The following is a 20,220-nucleotide window of genomic DNA, read 5'->3' on the forward strand; positions in this document are numbered from 1 at the left end:
AGAAGCAGCTCAGTAAGAAAGTTAACCGACAATAAAGCTGGTCTGAAATCTTGCATTTACTGCAATTGTTTGGTTTACCAACTACTCATACTGACATCTTGTTTCCTCACTGGAGGGATCGAGCATGATGACTTGAAAGTGATTTTGTTTTTGTTTTACACCTGATTTGCAAAAGAATGCAATCTATTGGTTATGTTTACTACAGGATCAAAAGAATAATACTATAAATTCACAGGCCAAAAGCCTGACTGCTCCTAAACTGTGCAAGGATGTAAAATGAAAATAAATGAACAGTCGAGACAAGAAGAAATGAGGAAAGATGATATTCCCAATGTCAATCACTTGATGTGAAGCTAAAATAAGATCCTGCTGTATTGACATTTCTGTCAAAATTATCAAGAGGATTAAGTTCCTTCACAAAGGGTCAAAATTATGCACACAGAGTTATTTGAATTATGTGTAGATGTGTTTTGTGGATTGACCATAATGGATGGTCATGTGGGAAAGGGAGTGGGAAGGGGAATTGAAATGGGCGGTGACTGGGAGGTCGGGTTGGCATCAAAAGTGGGTCCAAATTTGGGAAGTTTAAAATGTGCCTGTAGGCCTTGAGGGATGAATTGGTTACGAAGATAGCAGCTGAGGAATGTCACGTGGCTGTAGTAGCGAGTTTGTTTTATCACATGGTCAAAGAGCTGGAGGGCTGAAGAGACCACAGCATTGTGGCAATGAGAAAGACACTCACTGAGCGCACATCTGAGGAAGGCAGAGAATGTCTTCAAAGTGGATATCCTTAAAAGAAACTTCTCAGTAGAACAAACTTGGTTAGAGACAAAAAAACTGCAGATGCTAAAATCCAAAGTAGACAGTTTCCACATGGACGTGTACTACAAATCCACAGACCCCCACAAGTACCTGGTGTTTAGACCAGGAGACATTCTACTCCCAAGCATCCCAGATGTCCACCTGTTTTGAACAACGTGCTTTTCCTCCCTCTGTCATCCAGACAGCTTTCCACCACACCACTTCCATTCCCCGTTTCACTGCTCTAAACCACCCCAAAACACAATAAAGACAGAGACCCCTTGTCCTCACCTACCATCCCACCAGTCTCCACATCCAACACATCATCCTCAAACACTTCCACCAACTCTAATTAGACTCCACCATCAAGAACAGCTTCCCCACCCCACCCCTCTCTGCCGTTCCCTTTGACAGTCCTTGGTTAGCTCCACTCTCCCCACCAACTACCTTGAACCCCCAGGTACCTTCCCCTGCAATCAAAAAAGATGCAAAACCTGCCAGTATACCACGCCCCTCACCTCCATTCAGGGCTCCAAACAGTCCTTCCAAGTGAGACAGAGATTCAGCTGCCTCTCTTCCAACCTAGTTTACTGCATCGGGTGCTCCTGATGTGGTCTTCTCAAAGACCAAACATAAACTGAGGGAACGGCTCAACAAGCATTGCAACTTCGTCCACAGGGGCTGACTGGACCTCCCAATCACCACCCTTTTTAATTCCCCTTCCCACTCCCTTTCCAACATGACCATCCATTATGGTGGCACGGTGGCTCAGTGGTTAGCACTGCTGCCTCACAGCAACAGGTTCCTGGGTTCGACTCCAGCCTTGGGCAGCTGTCTGTGTGGAGTTTGCACATTCTCCCCGTGTCTGCGTGGGTTTCCTCCAGGTGCTCCGGTTTCCTCCCAAGGTCCAAAGATGTGCAGGTCTGGTGAATTGGCCATGCTGAATTGCCGATAGTGCTAGATGCATTAGTCAGAGAAAAATGGGTCTGAGTGGGTTACTCTTCGGAGGGTCAGCATGGACTGGTTGGGCCGAAAGGCCTGTTTCCACACTGTAGGGAATCGAATCTAATCTAATCATTGGCCTCCTCCATTGCCGCAATGAATCCAACCGCAGATTAGAGGAACAACATCTCATCTTCCGCCTGGGCAACCTTCAGCCTGGAGGACTCAATATTGACTTCTCCAGTTTTAAGTAATCTCCCTTCCCATCCCCGCATTCCCTTCCCAGCCCCTCCCCCTCCCTTCTACCCTTCCCAGCCACCTACTGGATTCCTTCCTTTCATTGACCAACCAGGTTGTACTCTCTACTTATCTTCACCTATCCCACTTCACCACCCTGTCCCCCCAACCCCCTTTATCTGAAGAAGGGTTATACTCAAAACTTTGACTTCTCTACCTCCTGATGCTGCCTGGCTTGCTGTGCTCTTCCAGCCTCTTGCCTGTCTAGTCTGGAGTGCTGGAGCAACACAAGATTTAAGACACTCAGTACATAGATGATTGAGACTTCCCTCTGAAAGAAAGGAATTTCAAACACCAGAGGTTTTCTTTTTCCCCTAACAAATTGTCTTTCAGCATTTTTTCTCTTCCCACTTGCCCTGACCTGGAGATGTTTAATTCCTTGACGGGATACTATTTGGCAGATGGCAGTCACTTCTGGTATGCCTCTTAATTGCCACCAGTTTAGAAATTGGGCCTCATTGTATCCATTTCACAGACATAAAACAAACTCCTGAAGGCTTACATCACAGACACCTGCAAGAGTTCCAGATTAAAATTTGGGTTGGATAAATTTTCAAAGGTCAATGATAATAGACTAAAATGGCACTGAGATCCTTAGATATGGAAATGAGCTGCATACCAGACCCCAGAATCGGATTGTTTGGACAGAAGCCAATATTATTGTTATTTAATTTGTTCTTCTTTGCCTACAATGCTCGTGAGATACTGCATTCCACAAATCCTCATACATGACCCGTTAAAGCATTAAGAGACTGTTGAGTATCAAACCAGTACCTTAAGATTGTAAACTGTTGTCATTGTTCTTGGTTTCAATGTGATCATTTTGTGAATGAATGATTAACAGAAAAAATGACATCTTTAGATCCTTAACATGTGAATAATAGAATCACTCACCTTAGTAAGATTATGCTTAAAAATAATTTCCTCATTTTTTTGGAGATATTGCCAAACCACACCCAGCCACCTTTATTTTCCAGATGATTTAAACACAACACTGTGACCTTTTTACCTTACAACTGATCATTTGATTGAAACAAAATCAAAATATGGCAGATGCTGCAAATCCTGAAACAATGACAGAAGATGTTAGAAACGATCAGTCAGGAAATTAGCACTGATGAAGGGAAAAGATAACATTAAAATTGCACAGTAGTTACTGGACAGGAGCTGGTTATTCAGCCTATTGTACCTCTGCCTGCTGTTTGAAATCTTCTGTTAGTCTTCTCTGTTCTAAGAAACACAACCAAACCTTCTCCAATCTCTCTACCAACTGAGGGCTTGTACCTGTGGTCAATGGCAGTGACAGTGGGAATCATATTTATCCACATTTTCCAGTTATAGCAGAGGTGGATGATCTGATTGTCAGACTTCTGCTTTAGCCAGTTTGCAATGTTGTTTTGGTGCTTCTTTGGGTACTTACTCTTTGGGTACTGTTGGGTACTTACTCTTCCTCCACTAATCCCTGCAGTGGTGATTAAACACTTCAACCCCCACCACCACTCCCCCCCCACCCCAGTTATCTTTCCATCCTGGAGGCTTCCTGCCTCTATTCCTGATGAAGGGCTTTCGCACGAAACATCAATTTTCCTGCTCCTCGGATGCTGCCTGACCTGCTGTGCTTTTCCAGCACTACTCTGATCTAAACTCTGGTTTACAGCATCTGCAGTCCTCACTTTTGCCATTCTGCACAGATATCATATCCAAATAATCTATTTGCGTGAAATTCCAGTAAATCTCCTTTGCAAGCTCTCCAAGCTTTGGCATTCTTCCTAAGGCTGGGAGCCCTGTATTGGCCTCAAGTTTCAAGCTCGTGTTTGTCAGTGTTCTATAAAGGTTGAGAATCATTGCTTTTTTTAAAATTATAAATTAATCTGTTCAGGGCTGTGATCAGACACCTCTGGAATAGGTGAGACTTGAACCTGTGCCTCCTGGTCCATAGGTAGAGACACTATCACTGTACCACAACAGCCCTTTCCCTTCTTGAATATTGTATACTTCCAAGTGCAAGGACTCTATATGGTTGTTTAACAGACTTCAAAATTTGAACTGCCACCTTCAAAATATGTGAGCATACACATCTCCGGATTTCCCCAAACTTGTACCCCTTTATAATTGTACCATTTCCTTTATAAAGTCTCCCCTGATTCTCCCTATCATAATGAATATATATTTCCCATATCACCTGTTTGTCCATTTCACCGGTCTGTCTAAATCCAGCTTAGGTCAATTACTCTACTCCTCATTGTCTATTGCATTTCTAAGTTTCATGTCAGTTGAAAACTTGGAAATTATACATCCCAAAGTCCAAGCGATTAATATCCGAAAAACAACTTTGTTCCAAATAACGACTTATGATCAAACTTGTTGAATAAAGACAATGCCCCATATCCTTTTAACAGAGTAAATCTTTTATAAGCAATAGTACCGACTTTAGTGGCAAAACCTTAAAGCAAACCAGGTAGTATTAAGATTACTTGACAAGAGGATAAACCAAGATATCATAAATAGCATGTGGATCATTGAATATTAAATTGTTGGTTGAGGAAAAAATGTTAGCTAGTACACCAGACATCCTTACTCTGTCTTTGTCTGTTGTAGCTCAGTGAGTAGCCCTCTCGGTTCTGCATCAGAATTCAAGCCTCCCTCCAAGACTTAAGCACAAACATCAAGGTCAATTTTCCAATGTTGTTTTGTATCATTGAATATGCTGTCTTTCAAATGACATTAAACCAGGATCCTGTCTGCCAAGGCACAAATTAACTTATATTTAAGGGGTCTCCTTGGGATTCTTCAGGCTTTGATTTCTTTGAGGTTTACATTCCAATTGTCTGGGGCTCCTTTTCATTCTCACCAACTCGTTTACCACATGATGCTGTCACATAACAACAAAATCTTACATATATGTATTTGGACAGAAGCAAAATTAGAAGACTTCATGAATATCCTCAATAATTATCAGTACTGCCCTCCCACCCACTCATTAAAATTAAAGCCACAACAAACAAGGAAAGTATTAGTTTCTTATACACTGCAGTATTTAAATTGGCACAAGACAACAAGTACAAGTTAGCAACAAAAGGTTTTTCAAAATAATGACACACACTTCCACACACTGATGAGGTCACAGCATATGCACAAGCTTGGAAGATTTTGCCCGCTTTAATGCGTCTCAGTTTTCAATCTTAGACTTAAATTTAACAAATAACACCATATTTATTCTAAAGGCATCTGTTACACTTCATAGATTCATACATAAATGTGAGGTGCTACATTTTGGGAAAGCAAATCTTAGCAGGACGTATACACTTAATGATAAGATCCTAGGGAGTGTTGCTGTACAAAGAGACCTTGGAGTGCAGGTTCATAGCTCCTTGAAAGTGGAGTCGTAGGTAGATAGGATAGTGAAGAAGGCGTTTGGTATGCTTTCCTTTATTGGTCAGAGTATTTAGTGCAGGAGTTGGGAGGTCATGTTGCGGCTGTACAGGACATTGGTTAGGCCACTGTTAGAATATTGCATGCTATTCTGCTCTCCTTCCTATCGGAAAGATGTTGTGAAACTTGAAAGGGTTCAGAAAAGATTTACAAGGATGTTGCCAGGGTTGGAGGATTTGAGCTACAGGGAGAGGCTGAGCAGGCTGGGGCTGTCTTCCCTGGAGCTGAGGCTGAGGGATGACCTTATAGAGGTTTACAAAATTATGAGGGGCATGGATAGGATAAATAGACAAAGTCGGGGAGTCCAGAACGAGAGGGCATAGGTTTAGGGTGAGAGGGGAAAGATATAAAAGAGACCTAAGGGGCAACTTTTTCACTCAGAGGGTGGTGCATATATGGAATGAGCTGCCAGAGGATGTGATGGAGGCTGGTACAATTGCAACATTTAAAAGGCATTTGGATGGGTATATGAATGGGAAGGGTTTGGAGGGATATGGGCCGGGTGCAGGCAGGTGGGACTAGATTGGGTTGGGATATCTGGTTGGTATGGACAGGTTAGACCGAAGGGTCTGTTTCCATGCTGTACATCTCCATGACTCTCTGACTCTATTAGCTCCTGAACATATGCAACCTTAGGCGAGAGGATCCACCTCTGTTTGCAAGAAATTACTCCAGTAATTTCAACTTTTCATTGTTTCTGGTTAGCTGCTCAATAGTCTTTTCTTGATAGGCTATAAAACTATTCTCTTTCCTTTGCAACCTCCATCTCCACTGACCCTCGCAGCCTCATCCTGTTGGAGCTTTTTTCCCTCAATACTACCTTACAGGTTTTTGCTCCCCACATCTTTCCTTGCAACCTCTTTCTACCTTCTCTACTCTTGTAGCCTTTCTCACCCTGGCAGGCAGAACTCTCAACAAATCTCCCATGCCTCAGCTCCCTGGGAACAGCATTCCAACCTCTGCACTACTGCCCACCGATCCTGGCCTCAGCACACTCCGGACAGAGAAGATTTTGTAGAATGTATTCAGAACAGTTTCCTAGAATGCTACGATGTGGATTGCACCAGGGATCAGACTAATTTTGGATCTGGTAATGTGTAATGAAGCAGGTTTAATAAATGATCTCAGAATAAAAGATCCCTTGATGAACAGTGTCCACAACATGGAAGAATTTAGCATTTACTTGAGACTGAGAAACTTGGGTCAGAAACCATTGTGCTAAATTGTAATGAGGGTATTTACACATGGATGAAGGAAGTTTGGTGGAGGGGACTTGGACAGGAGTTCAGAAGCAACAATGTCAGATATTTAAGAAAATAGGTCATGGCTCACAGCAATGATATATCCCAGTAAGAAAGAAGGATTCTAGAAAGATAATAAATGAGCTTCTTTAACCTGGGAAGTTAAGAATAGCATCCAGTCCTATCAACTTTGACATCCATGCCTGTCCTCCAGGTCCTAGTAGTAAGTCTATCAGAAGCAAACGTGAGAGACAACCATCCTGTGCTTGGACAGGTGGCTCTCACCAATTCTGTCTGTCCTACTTATGTGGCCAACTTTTCTCTGATTGGTTGCCTCATGATTAAATTTTAGGAGTTTTGGAGGTGAATTTCCTCACCATTCCTGTGTATTTTGAGCACGCTTTCTGCCTTCTTAGATGCATGTTAATGATCCCATGGCATTGCTTCTAGGAAGAGCAGTGGAGTTATACCTAGTGTCCTGGCCAATGTGTATTTTTCAATCAACGTCAAAAACAGATTACCTGGCCATTATGATATTGCTATTAATAGAGTCTTACCATGCAGCCTAACAGTACAGTTTTGTGTTCTTTGTATTATAACTGTGTTTCGGTGGCTGTAATATTCTTCAGGATGTTGTGCAGTTGTAAAAGCACTATATAAATGCAGTACCTTTCTGAAAAAATGCTGCATTCAGTCACCTAAGCAGGGCATCATGTGAACCTAATTGCACAAATGTAAGTTCAGTTGAACCACCAATCTCTGACTCTGGCTGAGAGATAAGAGTGGTGCCTCTCAGTAAAGCTGATATTCTCGTGCTGATAAGGGGATTAACCCTTTCTCCCAATTTCTCCTCATAGACATGCTGACAACTTCCCATTTCTGCTTTACATCTTCCCAAATACATTTTTGTTTGCCCCAGCTATGGGGTTCCTTCTTCTGTAGCTAATAGAAGCCTGCCTCATCAAAGCACTTTCTCACCAGGGAAGTCTATCTTTTTGTGAAATTTTAGGCTCTCGACATAAATGTCACAGTTCTGAGCAGGGATAATTGGGATTTTTTAAACCAGTTCATCCAGTGTAAGTGGCAGGTGGGAGATGACTGTTTCCACTCTGTCATTTTAACTCTCAACAAATCAGACATGGGAGGGTCACCCACTCATGTCTCAGAGCAGCTGATATGAAATCTAAGTCAAACTACTTCGTAACAAAGAGGTGGAAATTCCCAACACTGAAATAAATAGTTTCTTTGTATTAAGGTTCAGCAACTAGTTTTACTTTCATAGAAACTTGCCTTGTTTAGGGCTTTTTAGACATAAAATGACAATATTACAAATATCTTAGAATTCCCTATAGTGCATATAGAGACTATTCAGCCCATTGAGCTTGCACCTACCCTCCGAAGAGCATCCTACCCAGTGCTACCCCCTCCCTACAATCCCACATTAACCATGGCTAATACACCTAACCTGTACATCTTTGGAATGTGGGAGGAAATTGGAGCAAAACTGCACAGACACAGGGAGAACGTGCAAACCCCACATACACAGTCACCCGAGGTGGAATCAAACCCGGCGCTGGCACTGTGAGGCAGCAGTGCTAACCGCTGACCCATCGTGTTGCCCTTGTTCAAAAAAAAATCTTGTTTAATAAAATTTCGAACATGATTCTACAGAAATTCTGCAGTAATTCTGTGGATTCTACAGAAATTCCTGAAAATTTCTCCCAAGAACCTACCATGACATTGACAGAGAATTTCCACAAACTGGGTTAAATAGGTGAATTCGCAAGGGTTTCTGTCCAAGTTATCATGGAAGATTGCAAATGCTTCATGTATGTTCTATCCAAACATTTGTTGTTAAAGTCTTTGCAGTACACAGTGAGAAGTGACATCATTTTTTAAAATCCATTTTTATCCTCACCCCTTCCTTCTCTTCCCCTCTCCAAGACATTTAACTACTGCAGGAGCATTACTTTCTTTCCAAGTTTAAAACATTGAATTAGATATTCAACCATATTGTGAGGGAGTATTGTGACTACAGTCCATCGGTTTCTAAAACTGTGATTCTGCTGTTTCTGGTCACCCTTTTATGAGAAGGTTACTTTAGGGACCACAGGCAAACCAATAAGTCACCTGGACCTGATAACCTGCATCTGGAAGAGTAAAGAAAGTGACATTAAAGAGATAGTGATGGCATTGGTCTGAATATTCCAGACCTTACTGGATTCTGGGATGTTCCAGCAGATTGGAAAACTGTCAACATGACATCACTGTCAAAGAGGTGGGAGGAGACAAAAAGCAGAAACTATTGACCAGTTAGCCTAACTTCTGTATTTGGGAAAATGCTAGAGTCCATTATTTAGAAAGAAGTATATTTAAAAATATTCACGACATCAATAGAATCAACACAGTTTTGTGAAAAGGAGATCATGTTTGACAAACTTGGTAGGGTTCCTGGGAAAACTGAGTTGATAAAAGAGAATTGGTCAATGTAGTGTCAAATGTACAAAAGCATTTGATAAGGTGGCACATAAAGGTGATTGGTCAAGGTAGAAGCTCATGGTATTGGGGAGAAATGGTTTAGGTGGATTCATTAACACATAGAAGATAGAGAGTCAATGAGTCTTTCCTAGGACCCAAATAATTCATCCATATTAGTGACTTGAAGGAGGAGGCAGAGAGTAATTTATCCAAATTTGCTGATGATACAAAAATAGGTGGGAGGGCATGTGGTGATGAGGACGTATGGAATTTGGAAGGGAATATAGATAGGTTGAATACATGAGCAAAAACTTGTCAGGTGGGATTTAATGAAGGAAAATGTGAGGCCAAGCACTTTGGTAGGAAAAAATCCAAAGGCAGGCTATTATTTAAATGAAGAGAGCCTCCAAATGCTGTGGCACAAGAGAGGTCTGGGTGTTCTTGTGTGTGAAATACAAAATCATAGCATGCAGGTGCAACAAGTAATTACAAAGGCAAATGGAATTTTTGCCTTTATTGCTAGGGGTTGGAATTTTTTAAAAAAGTCTTTTTACAACATTACAGGTGTTGGTGAGTACTGTGCACTATTTGCGCCCTGTATTCATCCCCATGGAAAGATTTTACTGACAATGGAGCTTGTTCAACAGAGGTCCACTTTGTTGATTCCAGAGATAAAAGGGTTGCCTAATGGAGAACAGCTGAACGTGTTTATTCATTAGTTTAGAAGAATAAGGGATGATGTTATTAAAGCTTACAAGATTCTGAGTGGGCATGACAGGGTGGATTCTAAGAAGATGCTTCCACTAGATGGGAGGATGGGATCTTGAATTGGAGCACATAGTTACAGATGTAAAGTATCTTCTTCTTCCTTTCAATAGTGTCTGGAAATCTCTGCCTGAGAGAGTTGTGGAGACAAGATCACTATAAAGAGGAAGTAAATAGATTTTTGAAATATCAAGGAGCTGAGGATTGAAAGGAGCTGACTTGAAAAAGGAATTGAGACATGATGGAAATTATTCATGATCTGAAGCTTCAGAAACTGAATGGCCAACTCCTACTCTTTATTTCTTACGTTCTAACCTTCTTCAACACTACAACCCTTCAAGAACTCTGAATCACTCCAACTCCAGCATCCTGTACATTGCTTGCTTCCTCACTCCACCATTTGCAGCGGAACATTCAGTCATCCCATCTGCTTCACTTGTGTTCTTTAAGACACTTCTTTAAAGTAATTCTTTGATGGAACCTTTGTCATGCCTATCCCAGTGTTTTCTTCTATGGCTCAATGCCAACATTTGCACAAAATACATCCAGTGAAGGACTTCAGAACATTCAAAGACACATTACAAATGAGAGTTTTTGTGATGGAATGAAGAAAAATATTTTGCTGTGTCCTATCAGGTGTTAATTCTTTCTGGTTGTTTAATCTGAGGGAGAGCAGTAAAGTGCCACATGTGGTCAAAACATTTGCTCCTCTGTAAAACATTACTGCCATCCCCACTAGTCAGAACAAGGTGTTCCAGCAATAACAAAGAGAATGAGGCTCAGCGCCACAAATCTTATCTTCTCATTTCTCAAGTGGGAACTATTTGATCATGCAGCTGTATACATGAAGAAGTTAGCCAACTTGCCTCTCTACATTTACCCTTCGGTAGGGGTGGAAGTTTAAATCTCGTCCTTGTTTTTATCATGCAATACACACAATGAGGTGCTATTTGGGATGATTTGACTGGTGGTATACCTGTTATTTTAGATTTCATATGTCACATAAGTCACTGTTGATGAAGGATCGATAACTATTAGGTGATTTTCCAGGTCACATCCCAATCTTACATGTTTCCTGAGACTTGTCAACTAATCACTACCAATCAGCTATTATCATCTACTTCAATAGCATCTGAACATAAGTCAAAACAGATCATTTTCAGTTTGTGTGAAGTAATCAAGAAAGCTTTACTATAAATAATAAATATTTTGAGAAATTTATTTTCAAATAGCATTGATGAGTTGGAAACTGTCAGAAGACCAAGACACTATTCTGGAAATTGAAACTTTAATTGGGCTCTTACAGGGATTTGAGTGACTTGGGTTATGGTGAAATGTGATGCAGAATCAAGTGACAAATGTGCCCAACTGAGGTCTATCTTGATGTCAGAAGCAAATTCTACCATCTATAATGCTTTTCACAAGTGGCATGAGTAGATTCTTAGGAGGCAGTGGCGAGATGCCAGTTGATGGGGATGAACACTTGTTAAATACCTTTAATAATATTCAACCTCTCACCCAGGCACCAACACCTAATATATCTCATATAATCGATGAGCATAAACATTTCCCCTCGAAGGGGTTAATTGCCTCAGGGAATGGGACTTAAAGTAAGAGCAGAAGGCTTAGAGGGATTTTAAGGATACATGTTTGACATAGACAATGGTGGGATCCAGAACTCAAAGGGTGGTAGAGATAGAAACCCTCATAACATTTAAGAAATGTTCAGTATATACTTAAAACACCATAGCATACAAGGCTGTGCCCGAGTGCTGGGAAATGGGATTAGAATAGATAGATGCTGGATGATCAGCATGAACATGATGGGCTGAAGGGCTTCATTCTACGCTGTAAAACTGTGTAATTCTATTACTTGAGCACTGGCCACAATCCATGAACATTGGCATCTGACATGTGTCAGCCTCTGAGTAACCTCCCGGCTCAAATCCGATCCACATTCAGTGCTGCACTGACAAATATTAGGGCAATACTGCAGCAAGGAAGCTGCCCGCTCATGAACATATGGCCTGCATCTTTGGGCTCTTCACTTGCTCTTAGAGTGCTCTCACTCTGCGCCTACCCAGAAGCGTAAAGCATTATCTTACTTTTTCTGCTGTTTGCCCCCTCAGCCAGATATTTTTGACAGATCATTTCTGTCTTGATACTAGTCTAGGGGCTTGGACGTAGTCAGTCAGTTGCTTGGGCCCTCTCCTCATCAGGGATGAGAAACTGAATGATAGGCAACCCGCCATCCATTTGCCTTTTTCTGGTCTAGAGTGGGCTATGTTTCACATGCAATGAGAGAAAGAGGGGAGTGAATATTACAGAAATTGAAAATGGCTTAACGATTACTGTTGGTCTAGATTGGGAGGTTTCCCAAGCGAGTAAGTAGGCAGCATAGCAAGAATGCAGGGTTAGTAGTCTTGTGATTGGGATAGTTGACAGTGAGTGGGGAAGAGGCAGATAATAGTGAGACTGATAAGGTTTGAGCCTTAGTGGGAGGTAGATGTAGTAGCAGAGGTAGAGTCAGTGTGAGATATTGGAGAGAAGCTGGCTATACTTAAGCTGGTGGAGTGGAGTAGGTCATTGGCCTTTCCTTACTGGGCTGGGCATTCTTCTGGTCAGCTGAGATAGTACTGATCCAGGTGGCATCTCAGATCAGGCTGGCATGTTTGGTATCAATGGCTCCATCATTAATCCAAGGGGAGAAGGAAATCCCATATCGGCACCACTCCATCCAGCAGGAACTCCAGGATTCTGCCTGCAAAACAGGGTGCAGACTGTCCCCTGTCTGCCTTGTTCTGGGCAAATGGCAACAACCATGTGAGGCATCTCTGGGGGCGCAATGAGCTGTTAAAGATGGTGCAGACACAAGGATACCTGTCAATTCTAGGTCAGTTATATGTCAGCAGAGTAAACAGCAGTGGACTGAGCACACATCCCTGGGCAGAGGGCGGGGGCGGGATGGTGGTGGTACTTGCTTGTTGCTCAGTGTGATGGTGTTGGAGATGCTGTTCCCAATCCAGACTGACTGAGATCTCCCAGTCAGGAAGTCCAGGGATCCAGTTACAGAGGGAGGTATTCAGGCCCAGCAATCTCAGTTTTCCAATCAGGTGCTAAAAAATGATAGTGTTGAATGCAGAACTGAAACCTATGAACAATAATCTGACGTAGGTGTCCATCTTGTCCAGGTGGGTGAGGGCCAGATGGAGCATGGAGGAAAGGCAGCATATGTTGAGAAGTTGGGACGATACGCGAACTGCAGTGTGTTAGTAAGGGGGGCAACAGGGTCTCAATATGCCTCATGATGAGCCTTTTGAAACACTTTGTGATGATGGTCCCTCCTATAGGAAGGGTGTTGTGAAATTTGAAAGGGTTGAGAAAAGATTGACAAAGATGTTGCCAGAGTTAGAGGACTTGAGCTAGAGGGAGAGGCTGGGGCTGTTTTCCCTGGAGCGTTGAAGGCTGAGGGGTGACCTTATAGAGGTTTATAAACTCATGAGAGGCATGTATAGCGTAAATAGTCAAGGTCTTTTTCCTGGGGTGAAGAAGTCCAGAACTAAAGGTCATAGGTTTAAGGTGAGGGGGAAAGATTTAAAAGGTACCTAGGGGGCAACTTTTTCAAACACAGGGTGGTGCATGTATGGAATGAGCTGCCAGAGGAAGCGGTGGAGGCTGGTACAATTACAACATTTAAAAGGCAGCTGAATGGGTATTTGAATAGGAAGGGTTTAGAGGGATATGGGCCAAGTGTTGCAAATGGGACTAGATTAGGTTAAGATATCTGGTCGGCATGGGTGAGTTGGATCAAAGGTTCTGTTTCTGTGCTGTACATCTCTATGACTCTATGACATCACATGAGAAAAGATCAGTCTTGTCTCTGATGCCAGTTCAATAGTTGGCCGACACTATCCATGTTTACATCTAGACATGACCGAGACTGACCAATGGCCTTAAAACTATAATGCAGTATAGAATCAAACCCTTCATTACAGAGGAAAGAGGAAAGAGATTTTAACTGATAATTTGTGATTGGATGAGAATTTTGACTTTTTTTTCCCTCCTGAAATTTGACCCGTTGCAAATTATCTGCTTTAGGAGATCAAATAGAATTGAGTATGGAGAAGAATCTGATCTAACATATGTTTGTGTCAAGTTTTTTTAATAACAGTTGGTTCTTCTATGATGTGTGGTTCTTCAACACGAATTGGCTTTAATGTGATTGAAGAATTTAGATTTTTTTAGAACGTGAACGTTCCTTACCTGTATTGGCTATAACACAATTCCAGCCCCACTAGTTTAAACGGCGCTGCTATTGTGCGATTTTCTTATAACGCAAGAACTATTGCATTATATTCAGAACCGACTGTATTCTTTTTTCAAACAATCATGGAAACACCACTGCTGTCATAATACAGAAATACTGAAATAAAAACAAGAAAATACTGTAAATGTTTGATGGCGGTGACCTCTCATCTGAATCAAACAGTATCAACCTGAACCATTGGGTGGGATTTAAGGTTAGCAAAGAGGGGCTCAGATCTTGCTGTAAAACCAGTGGAATATTCTGGGAGGTTTATTAATATTAGAAGGTATTCAGACACTTACCTGGGTGGTAACAACCCACCCTTCAAATAAAGCCCCGAACAGAGCAGTAATCTCATCCATGAGAGCTCACAGGTCTCAACAGAACCTTTAGGAAATGTTGACCACTCCAGACAAGTGTTGCAATAAGGTCTTCAGAAGGGACTGCCAATGCATATGTGTAGCGTGGTGGATGGGGTAAACTGGGGGTACCATGGTCAGAGAAAGGTCACCAGCAGAGAGTGAATCAGTTAATCGAGAGCAAGGATGGCTTTCCACATCCTACCTTACCCCCAACCTCCCACCACCCCCACCAGTACCTCATCCTTCAATCAAGCAGTCTGAGAACAAGGGCTCCTCCTAGTAAGGTGTAATAAATCTTCTCAGGGTTTCCCATGCATCACTAACTGAAGGTCAGTGAGAGAAGACCTTCAGGTGGCCTTTATGTGGATGCTCAACTGGCCACTAAGCAGGAAAGCCACCTTCCATTCTGCCCATTCATATCACAATGGGAGCACCATCCCAGAGATTCACTGAGAAAACATTGCAATACTAACTGCGAAAGACCGGATTTTAGTGTAGTTGGGAAGTGCAGGACGTCTTCACTATGCACCCAGTTACATGTCAGTCTGCAAATATTTGGCAAATCCTTCCCATGAGGTCTTCATCTGAATGTCAGCCGCAACATTTGTCCAATCGAATTAAGCCAAAAACATAAACATGACCAAATTAAGTATAAGCTTATATTTGTCATCAGAGCAAACAGGTAACCCTGGTAGTGCTTTTAACCAAGTTTGAAATCCCATTATTCCCTGTTGTAGCTGCAGGCTGTGGGCTATAATTGGTAACTGCAGCAAATTGCCTGTCAGAAACTGGCTAGAAGATGTGAGCTTAGTTATGAACATTTATGTAGCTTGTGGGCCTGATGTAGTCTAGAATGATCATGCACAGCACTGGTTTGAAGCCCTTGTCATTTTAGCTTCTGGGCATCATTACCATATTGTAAAGAATGAACTTGATTCTAGTGACTGACTGCCACATTAAGCAGGCAACTGGACCGAGAATGATAGTGATTGGCTATAAATAGTTTTTAGCATGAAGTCCTTTTAAAAATTATTTCAGGTTTATAAAATTAAACAAACTCTGGCATATCTTCTCAGTACCATTCACATTTTAATGATTGAAAAGAAATGACAATGTCACCAACAAGAAGTAAACTACTATAAAAAGCTGGAGATATTTTACATGCAAGGATGCATCTGTGGAGATAACTAGCCAGTTACTGGTTTGGGTACATGTGAATACTGCAGTCAAGACATCCTTTTGCCGGAGGGTGACACAAATGTGATAGGGCCAGTAGCAGCCCGGAAACACTGATTTTCTGGCTCTGTAGAGGTAGCAGATACCCATAAATGAAAGCTCAAAAATTGCTAGAAACTGGGCCTCTGGCCCTATTTACATGTTCAGAGCAAGCTTCAGATGACCCATTAACAAAGTCTTTCTGTGATGTAATCTAATCATGACTTACCTTATTGATTTTCATTGGATGTGGGATGTTAAAGCATTTGAGTTAGTGTGTAAATTGGATTGGTTTGAAGAATACGACAGTAAGTCGACATGATATAACACAAAGCGTTATGCCTGTTATCACAAATAGAAAATGACACACCTCATATCAGTAATTTTACAAGACAAACTGGAGTGGACAAAATACCACGCCTTCTGCGTGACTTGAAACATGTAGACACACAGTGTGTCATCATAAGGCTGCTCAGCTGGTGGTGATGTAACCTGAGGGCCACTGTACCTCAGCTGATGGGTGAGGTTGAAAAGGAGAGTGCTTCATGGTGACCTCAGTCAATGATAAAAATTGAACCTACACTCTTGGCTCATACTGCTTCATAACCCAACTATCCAGCCAACTGAGTTAAACAGACCTCCAATATAGACCTAACCCCGAACTCAATAGTTATATTTCAGGCAATTTATGGAAACATAAGAATTAGGTGCAATGAGATTTGATCTAAAGAAGTTCATCCATCAGACACCTCCAATCGTAATTCTCTTGTTGAAGGCCAGCAATGGCCTGGTTAGTAATACTCCTGGAATCCTTCATGGTGTGGAAATTGGTGTTGGTGTTACTCTGCATTGCAAACCAGCTGTCCAGCCAACTGAGCCAACCGACACCCCCATCAGAGGATATAGATTTAAAGTGATTGGCAAAAGAATCAAAGTCAAAATGCAAAAAAATGTTTAACACATTGAGCAGTTATGATCTGAAATATACTGCCTTAAAAGACCAATCAGTCAGATTCAATTGTGACTTTCAAAGGGAAATGGATAACACATTGAAGAGAAAAAAAAATTGCAGGTCTATGGAGAGAGGCCTGGGTATGGGGTAACTAAAGTGCTCACGCAGAACATGGACTGGCCAGGTAATGGCCTCTTGCTGTGCCATGAAGATTCTATGTATCTTTCTTTGTTTGATTCCAGTCCTAAAGCATGTAACCAGTGCTTGCTGATCCACTTGTGACAATTTGCAAAGGTCCATATATTTCCTCCTCAACCTTCTTGACAATATGGCCATTCCTTTACCATTCCTTCTTCCATCTTAAAACCGAAGAACTGCAAATGCTGGAAATCAGAAACAAAAGAAGAAATTACCTAAAAATCTCAACTGGTCTGGCAGCATCTGTGGATGGAAAACATTTTGAGTCCAATGACCCTTCTTCAGAACCCACAACCAGAGGCATATTATATTCTAAGTTTACCTTATTTATAAATTCACAACCTCATATAGTTAAATGATGCTTTGTCCTCAGTAAACTATCTATCATTTAGATTGTATTGCATTTAAACTTTAATCTCTCCTGGTAGCTCATCCTCAGTGTGTGACTTGGTGCTCGTTTAGACAACTTAGATAGACTTAGGGGCCTGATCTCACAACTCTAATCATTTACGTAGATGCGAGTACAAACCAGGAGTGGATTTGTGATTTCATTTATTACTTCTACCTCTTTCTTTCCCTGGGCTGTTTTACTTAACCAGCCTTTTGGATCCGAATACCAATCTCATGTTTCCCTTAGTAAAAACATGGTAGCAGAAAAAAAGTAATTCAAATTTTACATGACTTGAAGTTTTTTTGTTGTTTCTTTTAGTTAAGTAATAAGCCTCTAATTGTGGCCCTTTTCATATTTCAGTAATCAATTATCTTTACATGGTAATAATCAGTGATTGACAACCAAAGGCTAAATATATAAGTGCCTCCCCTTTTTTACATTAGATAAATATACTAGCACCAGAGTACCTTAGTTCCTAGTGCTGCTGATAAAGGTTTTAGTGTATAGACTTGAGGAGAGTGAAGCAGCTTGCACAGATTTCTCAGTGCCTAACAGTCCAGCCTTCACAGGTATGTGCTTTCCATTTACTGTATTTTTAAATAATAATTTTATTGTTGTCACTGTTGAATGTCCCTAATTCAAGCATTCTGTTTCACACTTGTAATATGGTCCTTTCAGGATGTTGCACCATGCTGCAGGATATTTGAAGAAAGGCATTCTGAATTCATTAAATGAGAATTAATATATTAAATGTTACAGTCCAATGTGCGTGTCAACAATTAGGATCATTGTATGAATTGTATTGAAGAAAGAGATCCCATGCACTATGACTAGAATAAATCCATATCTCCCAGTGAAATATCACTTTTCAATCCTTATTGGAATCATTTTCTGCATTAGAATTTAGTCCTGTTTTCAAGAGGTACAAACATTCAACTCATCAACAACCATCTGGTCAACAAACCATTTAGGTTACTGTAAAGTAACACCAAGTCACATCACTGTAATTTTTCTCCATTTTCACTCAAGTGTCTCATCGGGACCTACTGTAGTTTTGCTTGCTCCCTGACAAAGTTCTTGCCTATGTTGTGGGTGTATATATATATATATATATATATATATATAATGTGTGTATGTGTTATACACTGACAGGAATCATTTACTCTGGTTAATGTGCAAACAGCAATTACTTTTGCCAAGTAAAAATTTAATGGGAAGAATGTTTTACTGTCTTCACTGTCTCTCTTTCTTCCAGTGCTTACGTAGGAAATAGGAAATTGATAAGACCTCATGCAAAAATAGTAAATATTTAGTTTATGTCGGATTTGGTACATTTTACACTATCAGCACTGAGAATTACCTGTGTAAGCTAAATTGTGGCACCATATGTTGACTGATTGTATAAATTAGTTCTTCCATTTTGCTTTTTTTTAACGTTTGTGTGGCAGACCAGGATCCATGAGAAAGTTTAATCGACTCGAATATTCATTAATATGTTCACAGTGATATTTTTCGATTGGTTTCTGGATTTAATTTTCACTGTTCTTTCTGAAATGGCGCTTTGGCACACAGTGCTCTGTCAGCAGACACTGTGCCCATTTTATTTTCTCTTTTTTCCCCCCCTCTTGTCTCTCTCTTTTGTGCACCTTGTACTCGGCGGAGCTATTTGCTCTGAGGGTGGGACAGGAGAGTTGTTTTGTGTCTGGTGAAACATTAACTAAAAGCAATCAGCCATGAGTTTGAAGGGCATTCCATTGCCGTGCAGAGCTGTGAAAGGAGAATACACCTTGCTGAAGGTAGAGATTTTACTGCCAATGTCTACTTCCATTTTATATCCCTGTTCGAAAATTTGCGAACTAGATTCAGTAAAAATTAAAGCAGCAATATAAAAACAAAGGAGGTCGCTGAAAATAACTGTGTAGAATTAAATTCACCGTATTCTTCAATATTGTAAGTACAAATGATTAGAATGACATTTCTCCCAACGTAAGTATTCACGTTACTCGCTGGATGCCGGGCTGATAAGTTTGATAAATTCTCTTGTAAGTATTGTTCTTGGGCTACTAAATAGTTTGCTCCTGGTTGATACGTTTGGTGAGTGTTGTATTTCTAAGACTGCTGCTGTGAAATGGTTAGTGTGTGAGGACTTCAGGCTCTTACGAACTTAATTCAGTTCTTTCAATTTTCTCATTCTCTTGCTTCCTTCCTTTCCTTGAAGGTGTAAATTTTCCACAGACCCCCAACAGTACCTTCGTACCTCACCCAAATCGCACTTCTCAATCTTTGAACTTCAAAGTGGCTCAGCTGGTAATGTTACCGCGAGGCATTATGGACAAACCTAATCCATTCTCATCCAGCTGCCTACATTGCTTCCTGTCACTGTGCTTTTTCCCAACAAGGATTAACTGCACAACAGTCTTTTGCTGTTTGGTCGTTGTGTCCCCAAGACGAAATGTAGTACCCTGACTACTATAAGCTAATTTTTAACATTGAGCAGAACATTTTGATGTGTTTGGCTTCATATTACACTAGCTAATGCCTTTCGTCGTTTGTGTCTTGGGAGAACTGGTTACACTGTTGTTAAATAAATTGTGACGACTAGAAATAAGAGATAATATAGTGGTGGTTATTGTAAAGCAGGAAGAGGAGACCAGACAGTGAACAGGCCCCTCATTGTGGATCAGACTGAGTAAATCCACAATAAATACCACATTTATTGAGCATGCAAATGGTAATAAAGTGCTAATTATAAATTAACTATTTTAGCCCGGGTTCACAAAATTGCAAACTTTGTGGCCGTTGTAATCATCTGAAATTTTTGGTGAGATTAAATAATCAAA

At 41.0% G+C, this 20,220-nt stretch overlaps 1 protein-coding gene across 5 annotated transcripts in view; it reads left to right on the plus strand.

Annotated features, from left to right (window-relative positions):
- rbm47 (RNA binding motif protein 47) overlaps window positions 1-20,220 on the plus strand; it is a 252,859-nt gene that overhangs the window by 143,518 nt on the left and 89,121 nt on the right. The window contains exon 1 of one of the 5 annotated variants that reach the window (XM_060824654.1): window positions 19,155-19,176. The exons of the other annotated variants lie outside the window; for them this stretch is intronic. The gene's annotated coding sequence lies outside the window, so the exon portion shown is untranslated. Of the gene's footprint in view, window positions 1-19,154; window positions 19,177-20,220 lie in introns of those variants that run through there. 5 annotated transcript variants of the gene reach the window in all.

The sequence above is a fragment of the Hemiscyllium ocellatum genome, chromosome 1 (genome assembly GCF_020745735.1).
Source record: "Hemiscyllium ocellatum isolate sHemOce1 chromosome 1, sHemOce1.pat.X.cur, whole genome shotgun sequence".
Classification (NCBI taxonomy): domain Eukaryota; kingdom Metazoa; phylum Chordata; class Chondrichthyes; order Orectolobiformes; family Hemiscylliidae; genus Hemiscyllium; species Hemiscyllium ocellatum.